This window comes from Henckelia pumila, chromosome 2 (assembly GCF_033568475.1).
Source record: "Henckelia pumila isolate YLH828 chromosome 2, ASM3356847v2, whole genome shotgun sequence".
In the NCBI taxonomy this organism is placed as follows: Eukaryota; Viridiplantae; Streptophyta; class Magnoliopsida; order Lamiales; family Gesneriaceae; genus Henckelia; species Henckelia pumila.
Genome location: NC_133121.1, coordinates 16,695,056 through 16,704,564, shown reverse-complemented (window position 1 = coordinate 16,704,564; position 9,509 = coordinate 16,695,056). Strand labels below are relative to the sequence as shown.

The 9,509-nt window shown below is 33.1% G+C and overlaps 1 long non-coding RNA gene and 2 other non-coding genes across 3 annotated transcripts; all 3 read left to right on the top strand.

Moving 5' to 3' along the window:
- The first annotated feature begins 4,615 nt into the window (after positions 1 to 4,615).
- LOC140880583 (uncharacterized) lies at positions 4,616 to 8,201 on the top strand. Its single transcript, XR_012149680.1, has 3 exons — positions 4,616 to 5,866; positions 7,325 to 7,503; positions 7,933 to 8,201. It is a non-coding gene; the product is annotated as an uncharacterized lncRNA (long non-coding RNA).
- LOC140885663 (small nucleolar RNA SNORD96 family) lies at positions 5,577 to 5,667 on the top strand. The gene has a single exon (XR_012151082.1). It is a non-coding gene; the product is annotated as a small nucleolar RNA SNORD96 family (small nucleolar RNA).
- On the top strand, positions 6,725 to 6,814 carry LOC140885662 (small nucleolar RNA SNORD96 family). Its single transcript, XR_012151081.1, has one exon. It is a non-coding gene; the product is annotated as a small nucleolar RNA SNORD96 family (small nucleolar RNA).
- Positions 8,202 to 9,509: the final 1,308 nt, after the last annotated feature.

Here is a 9,509-nt window from a genome sequence, read left to right as displayed (position 1 = left end):
CTTTTCCCTTCTACTTTCTTTTCTTCCCTCCGCTGTTTTTGTGCCTCTTCCACATTGATATATTTCTACACCCGAGCCAAAAGATCATCATACGTGGATGAAGATCTTTTAACCAGGGATCGAAACAAGTCTACACTCTTGAGTCCCTATGTAAAGGTACTAATAAGTACTTCAGACGGGCAGCTCGGGATCTCCAATGAAATAACATTGAAACAATTAACGAAATCTCGTAGAGACTTGTTCTCCTTCCTGCGGATCTCGAACAAGCTGAGAGACGTCTTCTTGTGCCTCTTATTGCTGGTAAACTGGTAAAAGAACATAGCACTGAAGTCGTCAAAAGAAGTAATATTACCTGGTTCCAACTGCGTGAACCACTGTTGGACTGACTTAACCAAGGTGGTGAGGAAGACCTTACACTTGATTTTGTCAGTGTAACAATGTAACATTGCTGCATTCTCAAACCGCCCCAGATGTTCTTCTGGGTCAGTACTCCCATCGTAGTCATTAATCCTTATCATCTTGAAATTTGAAGGCAACGACTCTTCTACTATTTCTTGCGAAAGAGTTGTCCCCTTCTTCACTCCGGCCACATGTCTCTTCTCCTTCCACTTCTCCCCCTCATTTTTGTCTGACCTGGTCTCTTTATCTATTGCTTTATTGCCAGGAACTGTCTCGCTGCCCCCTTCCGCAGACGTCTCCTTCTCCTCCGTTTTCTTGTCCTCCGAGCTCTTCCTTCTCATTTGAGAAATAAACTCAGCCATAGCTTCACATACCGCCGTAGTCACCATGCCACTTACTTGGTCCCAACTGACCGCTGCAGTTCTTTTCCTGGTGCGGGGCGGGGCCCTAGTCGATGTGTCTGACTTCTGCTCCTCCTCATGCTCACGTTTTCTTCGGGTAGAAACCATATCTACGCCTCAGCGTCAATAATACGAGTTTGCACATACGGTGCCAAATGTTAATACCAGAAAATGTCGCGGTAGACGTGGCAACCTTTCCTGGCAACGTATGTTCCCTGTCTGCTCTTTGGATCCACCTAACTTCCCTCCCTGCACACACTAGACCACTCGTGAATGAGCGCCGGAAGAGTTTTTCGGCGTGGTCACTCCGATGCCTAAGTCAGAATAGGGCTTATGTGGAGAGAAAACTCAGTGAATGCGAGAGCAAGTAATATATGAGAGAATGTGAATGAATAACAATACACAAAACCTGGTATTTATAGGAGAACCTAAAAGAGTTTCCATAACAGAAAACACAACCATTCTCGGAATACAAGATACTATGTCTTTCTTATTTAAGATCATGTCTTACCTTCCAAGATATCAAATCTTATTAAAAAAGAAACAATATCTCCACCAATATCACCCCTCTTCCAACTTCTATTCTCAACTCCATCTCCAAGTCCGACCTTACCTCCTCCTGTGACCAAGTCCAAGCACCCAACCTTATGCCATGGCAACTCCGAGCCGTGGTTACCCAGGAAGGTAAGCCGAAGTCTGAGGTGAGCCGAGATCCGAGGTAATCCGAGGTTCGAGGTGAGCCGAGATCCCAGGTCCGAGGTACACCTATATGAGTATGTGGTGTCCCCCCAACTGCACTGACTTGGATCTCATCCAAGTCGAGCTGAATCGAGGTCCGCGGTGGCCCTCCATCTGATATACTATATATCATTTAATATTTTCGGTTTCAAAATTTCATTGTTTATGATAATTTTTGTATTAAAAAATAAGTTCTTTTTAAAATGCATAAATTTTAGCTTTTTTGCTTCTGCTTCTGCTTCTGCTTCTGCTTCTATTTTAAAAAATTACTTTTTCAACATTTATCCAAACGCTAAAACCACTTATTTTTTTAAAAAATAAAAACATTTAAAAAAATGGATTTATTTAAATGTTTTTTAAGTCAATTACTTTTATATCAAAACTGACCCTTGGTAAAAACTCATCTTTTATATATATATATATATATATATATATTAGTATTTCAACGGTGCGATGTATGAGATATTATTTTATAAAATTAGAAGGATGTCACTCGTGTGATACATATATACTATAATGAAATTATTGAAAGAAGATATTAATGTCGGTAACATCATTTTAACTGAAAAACATGAACTACATTGTTGACATTCTATTCCTCAAATCCAGATTTTCTGTTTAAATATCTACAATATAAATTATTGAAACTAATTATATTCAATTGTAAAAAGGTACAACTATAATGATAATTCACTTTAAGTTAAAAGTTTCTATATCAACAATATAAATTATTTAAACTAATTATATTCAATTGTAGAAAGGTACAACTATAATGATAATTCACTTTAAGTTAAAAGTTTCTATATCAGGTAAACAAAATATTATTGATATTTAATATTAATTTATTTAAATACATTGACTAAGGTGACATTTTCATAGCTTAATGGAATATTTTCTCTTAATCATTGAAGCCAAGACATAAATTTTTATGACTCGACTACATTAATATTTACATGACTCAACCCTAGAAACTAATATATATAGAAATATACCAAATTTTACGTGAAACACTCGTGCTAAAAAAAATAAATTAATGGAAGTGATAGAACAAATTTGAATTTTCCAAATCACGTTTCCCAACTCATGTCATTATAACAAAAATATAATCGAAATTTATTATACCATAATAGAAATTTAATATACGATTTGATGATACCACAAATTTATCTCGGGTTCGGTCTGGTAGAGTGAAACTTCGAACCTTGCACAATATGGGTCGGATTGGGTCGGGTTCGGTCTGATGACCCCTCCGATGCCTAAGTCAGTGCTTGAAAGATAAAGAGCGTGATAAAACGAGAATAAAAGTGAGTGAATATGTGAACAAAAGTGAATGTGTAAAACTATAAGAAATACCTGTTATTTATAGGGGCTCAAAGGGTAAGTTATCTTGTTGAAGTAGAGTTAATGTTAGGGCAAAATTCTATCCAAATTAGGAGACTAGATTAAGTAAAACTTAGTTACCATGAAGACTAGGACTCTTGAGCCGACTTAATAGTGTGATTATAATCTCGGATTTCCTGGGATTCTCCTTATTTATTACAAGTTCTCAAACGTTTCTAATCTTCTAAACGCCTCGTATTGGGCCCGAGTCGGGCACCTACCATGCCCAAACAGGGTTCGGCCCAGTGGGCCTCCGTAGTTGGGGGTTGGACTCATACCATTGCTTCTTTCCTTGATTGCGCTATTCCAACTTGAGTTTCTCATAAAATAAGGTTTAATGGGCTTCGGGGCACCTTTCCAAGAATATGAGTAATTGGATTTGAATCGGACCAGACCCATATATTTCTGGGGGCATCACGATTATTTAAATTCCATATGTCAATTGAGAATAAAATTTGGGATAATTGAATACACTATCCCTGTGAAATACCGAGATTGATAAAAATTCTCTGTGCAAATAGAATTATTTATTAGCTCTTTCTAAATCTTAAGCACATACATCCATTTTTCAAATTTTGATCACGCAACCTCTTGTCTGTATGTGTTTTCAGAGATATGTGTGCTCAAAATTTATAACACAAGGAGTTAATTGTCACATGATTTTTGGCAATCTTTTGATTTCACGTATTGTATGCATTTTTAATGGATGCGTAAAATTAATCAAGACATGACTAAAAAAATCGTTATCATTTTACATTAATATAGGCCCAAATAAAAACATTATCTTGCACAAAAAGAGGTAAAATGATATGGCCCAAAAAATCAAATCCAAATTAAAATGAAGTGGCCCAAAAACTTAACCCTAGAATGAATCCAGTTTATAAATGGGTGTGATCCCCCTTTTCCGTTTCTTTCAAAGTGGAAGCGCTAGCCGCTCGTCTTTCTTTTATATTTCTCTGTTCGACAATCAATATCATGATTTTCAGACTGAGAAATAGCGATTTCATCTTGGATTTGGATTTTTTTTCGGATTTCCGAAACGAATCAATGTATCCTTGGATGAACACTTACTTGTTTACATATTTTTAGTTTTTTTCGGATTTTTTTTGTTTTTTTCGGTTTGTCGATACAATATCAGTGTATTAGTTTGGAACAAAGCTGTTATGTTTTTGAGTTTTTGGATTTTTTCGGTTTTCTTAAGCATTTATAAGGTTAACTGACAAAGATCTACGAAGGAAAAAACAATATTATCGTTGATTTGGATTTTTTTTTGGAATTCCGAAACCAAATCGGTGTATTTATCGATTAATCATTTTTTCTTCGAAACAAAAATCTGTGATTTTTTCTCTCTAAAGTTTTTGGACTTTTTCCTAGTACATAAACATGTATAAATCGTTTATATATGTTTTTAGTTAGATAATAAGTCTGATTGGAATATATTTACCCAATCATCAGTCCGATGATTTTCAGTTAATTGTTTTTAGCTGTTTTTTATGTATTGGTTTTTTTTTTGACAGACTATAAGTATTGTTTTTTTTTTGACAGACTAATGTATTGGTTTTTTTTTTGACAGACTTATGTATTGGTTTTCAGTTTACATAATCACATCACTTTAATATTTTTAGGCATATTTGCTGATTTCGAACCCTGAAACATTTTTTGAATGATTTGTCTATACTTCTGGGATCAAGTTTATTTTGGGTCTTCTCATGGGCAGGGTACGGAAGCTGCATTTATATTGTATATGCGTGTACTGGAAACTCGGATCCAGCTTTTTTTATTTGGAATCCGAGATAATTTGGTTGAAAATTTTCGTTTTTTGAATAAAGATCTTGATTTTGATTTTTAATGTATGTATATGTTTTTTAATCATTCAAGTTTTGATTTTTGAATATCAGTTTCCTGTTCGTGATAATCAAGGTCGTCAGAATTGGCCAAGGAATTCCGTTGTTAGCATTTATCTGTTGTCAAATTTTTGGACAATGGATTTTCGTTTTTGTCCCTTTTTCGTTTTCGGGGACTTCTTTTGTTGCTTAACTTTTCTTTCTGGTAGATTTTTACAGATTTTTCTTCGTACGTTTTTCTTTCACCTACTAAGCCTCTGATTCCAGATGTTAGTCAGGTGTCTGCCATTTTCCATGGTAGGATGCTGTTACATATCTGGAAAATCAAAGATAGAGAAGAGGGATTATGGATGAGTTTCTCATCTGTTACTCTGCATTCTCTTGGAGGTGTCCATCGTTGCCCGATAATTTGTCCTCATATTATTTGAGCTACATCTGGGCTCCATATTACTAGTAATGTCTAACAATCAGTAGCTTAAAAATTGTTCGATGTTTGTCTTTGCTCAATCATCAAATTTGTTTGATAAAAAAAATAATTCCTCTGTTTCTCTCGATGATTGTCACAAAATTGAGGCGATCTCTATTAAATGTTCGTACAACTCAAGTGACTACAAAATCATCGTAAACTAAGCCCTCTCTTTGTTGAGATCTATTTAAGTTTTCCGAAGATTGGTGGGTGTTCTCATATCCTATCGCCTTGTGTAGCAGGTTCTGCTGTTATCACTTGGGATTGGCCATGTGAAATACATTTTTTCCTTCAGTTTTTTTTTTCCAAATTTTGAAGTATGATATGAATATTTCTGATCAAAATTGGTGGTCTGTGAAGAAATTTTTGAAAAATAACACCATCTTTCGGGACTGAATGGCTTTTTGTGCCTTGCTGATATTCTGCAATTCTGAGGCCCCTTATTTCATTTTTCATGGATCAAAATTTCATGTTTGCAACTTATTGATGTTCTAGTGCTGTTTAAATTTTTGAGCAGCACTTTAACATAGGCCATATTTACTACCATGTTAGGCTAACTTTTCATTCAAGTCTCTTATTGTGCTTACTCGCGAGTAGAGAGTATCAATGTTGGCTCATATGATGGACACAAAATTGAGGTGAGCTTTATCCAATGTTCATACGACTCAAGTGATTTGAAAATCATCATATAATAAGCCACGTCTTTGTTGAGTTTTCCGAAGATTGGTGTGTGTTCTCATATTCCATTGCCATGTGTAGCAGGTTCTGCAATTATCGATTTGGCTTGCCATGAGAAATACATTTTTGTTCTTTTTTTCCTATTATTTCTAGTAATTTCTCAATCACTTGTGTTTTTCTGGGTATTGCTGTGTAATTGGTGATTGGTAGCCAGTGAAGGTTTTGAAGAATAACCCCATCTTTTGGGACTGAATTTATTTTGTTTGCGATGAAATTTTCACTGTTTACAAAAAGGCTTGAATTAGAAAATAGTGCTTATTGACGGTCTAGTGCTGTTAAACTTTTTGAGCAGCACTTAACATAATCATAAGCTATATTTACTACCTTGTTAGGGCCAACTTGTCTTTCAATTCTCTTGGTTTGGTTACTCGAACGAAGAGGCTTAACATTGTTGGTTATATGATGCATTAATGTTAAATAATCTGTCATTACTTTGATTTTTATGGAGTTTTGATTTGTTAGATTCTCCATAGGCGCGTGCCCAAGTCATTTTATTCTGTTTGCTCTTTGATTGACATAAAATTGAGGTGAGTTTCATCCGATGCTTGTATGACTTAAGTGATCAGAAAATCTACGTAAATTAAGCCCTCTCTTTTTTGTGTTTTCTTAAGATTGTGGTTGTTCGTATATCCCTATCACCAAGTGTGGCATGTTCTGCTTTTATCTACTTGGGTAGCCATTTAAATACATTTTTTTTGTCAATTATTTATGAGTTACATCTCAAACTCGTGTTTTTTTGGATATTGTTTTGTGTTTGGGGGCCTGTGATGAAATTTTTGAATAAGAACACCATCTTTCGGGACTGAATGGCTTTTGGGCCTTGCTGATATTCTGCAATTCTGAGGCCAATGATTGTTTTTTCAACTATGAAATTTACCTTTTCCCAAAAGTTTTGATCGAGGAAGTATATATTGACCGTCTAGTTCTGTTAAACTTTGATTTTATGCAATTTTTATTTAGATAGATTTAGATTTAGATTAGATTCACCAGACATAGGCAGGTGTCTACTGCTGTCCTGGTTGCATAGACCTTTGAATGTCGTGCTGTTGTTAAACTTTGATTTTTATGCAATTTTTATTTAGATAGATTTAGATTTAGATTTGATTCACCAGACATAGGCAGGTGTCTACTGCTGTCCTGGTTGCATAGACCGTTGAATGTCTGGCATAGAAATACAGTGTTCATCGTTGCTTGATAATCAAAATATCAATGATTTATTGAGCTCCATCTGAACACCACAATTCAGTTTGTCATAATCATATCATAACCGAAAGTAAATGGATAACCATTGATGTGACTGGTGGATATTTGCTTTGGTGAAATTGAAGCATTTTGTCTCTTGTTTATCGGTCTGATAGGTTGGGTTGCATTTGGTAGAACTTTTTCAAGAAAGCTTAATAGACTGGTGGATATTTGCTTTGGTCACGATCTGAGTTATAAAATCGTAACGAACGAATTACGGTTGAGGACCTCTCTGATGATGGATGAGAGTTCTATCATCCCACGGTTTTGCTGGCACTGGAATTATTTGATCATGGTAAGAATTTACCTGTTCTGTTAACATTGTTCGTTTTTTCATTGTTGAATTTACACAAAACACAACATTGATCTGTTTGTGTACCAGTCAGCTAAAACTTGCACAATATTTTGACTAAAAATTCATTGTTTTTCTCGACGATGAACACAAATTGAGGTGAGCTTAATCCAGTGTTCGCAAGACTCAAGTGATTCAAAAATCGCCGTAAAATAAGCCCCCCCTCTCTTTGTTGAGATCTCATTGAGTTTTCCAAAGATTGGTGTGCGTTCTCATATCCTATCGCCTTGAGTAGCAGATTCTGCTGTTATCTCTTGGGATTGGCCATGCGAAATACATATTTGATTTTATCTTTAGATATTTAATTAACTCGTTAATTTTGCATAGTCTCGTTTAGAATCTAATCAAAGCATAACGAATGAAACACGACAGGTCCATGTTTTTGCTGACAGAAGAAGTATTTGATCTGGGTGAAGGCTTCTATAAGCTTTGGCGTTTCAAGAAAAAGTCCTAAAATTATGTGACAAATTCTTGCATCTCCTGTCGTGCTAGCTATCGAAGACTCACTTTTACATGTTTGATTTTCTATCTATACGCTATTTGTTGTATTATTTATTTTAAACAGTCATATGCTATTATTCAATATCTAGAATTGTCTTTACTTTATCATCTCATTTCAAAATGAAAGTTAATTTTCCTTGCCTGCTATTTCTTAGATTAAATCCTTTTGCGTAATTAGGTATCCTTCAATTTGAGGGAAATGGTTATACAAAGCGACACATTATTATATTTATATGAATTTACCGTCATTGCGTTCAAATTCGTGATTTTATATCAAGTACTTATTTTTCCATCGGATTAAAAATTTTTCATAATAAGTAAACAAAAATTGAATGTCGTCGTACGTGTTGAATGCCAGGTAGAAAAAATTTTTGGTTGAAAATTTGAAATATACATTTATCTATATACATATGTGTGTTTGTGCATAGTTGTCAATTATATATTAGTGGGTTCCTAAAAAAATTAATGATAACATATAAAATGGTAAATAATGCTTAATGATAACGTAGTAATGTACCAATATACTGCTTAAAACTTTTAAATTTGATTGAATATTATCACTAATATTCAATTTCAGTTAATTTATTGTGTTATATATATCATATATGTGTATAATTTTCGTAGGTATTATATACTATATTATATTAGTTTCGGTTCAATTTTGAATCATTTAATTTTTTGTGTACATATGCGAAAATTTATTAAATGTTATATATTATAATGAACCAATTTTCGGTTCAAATTTTGAAATTGATTAGATGTTATCAGTAACTTTTAATTTCAATTAATTTTTTTTTGTCCATATGTAAAAATTTCTACAAATCATATATTTAGTATATTAATTTTGGGTTTAAATATTTAAATTTGATCTGATGATATTAATAATTTTTAATTTCTTATAATTTTGTATATTTGTAAATTTTGATAAAAACTATCTATGATACTGTATCTATTTTCGATTCAAAAATTTAAAGTTGTTCGTATATTATCGCTACATTTTTAATTTTAGTTAAATTTTTGTGTCTATATTATATATATATATGTCAAAAATTTCATAAATGCTATATATGATATTGTACCAATGTTCAAATTTGAAATTTTATAGGATATTCTCAATACTTTTTAATTTCATTTAATTTTTTTTTGTTTTGTGTATAAGTGAAAATTTCGTAAACGTTGTATTACAATGCACCAAATTTCTGTTTTAAAATTATAAAATTTTATATGATGATATCACTACTTCCTAATTTCGATTAATTTTTTGTGTTATATATATGTAAAATTTTTCATAAATGATATATATATGATAATATATCAATTTTTATCTGAAATTTGATAGGATATAACTGTTTTTCGATTTCAGTTATTTTTTTTTTTTTGATCAATGAATATGTTAATATTTGTATAAATGCTATAAATGATACTTTAAGTTTTTGCTTAACATATCT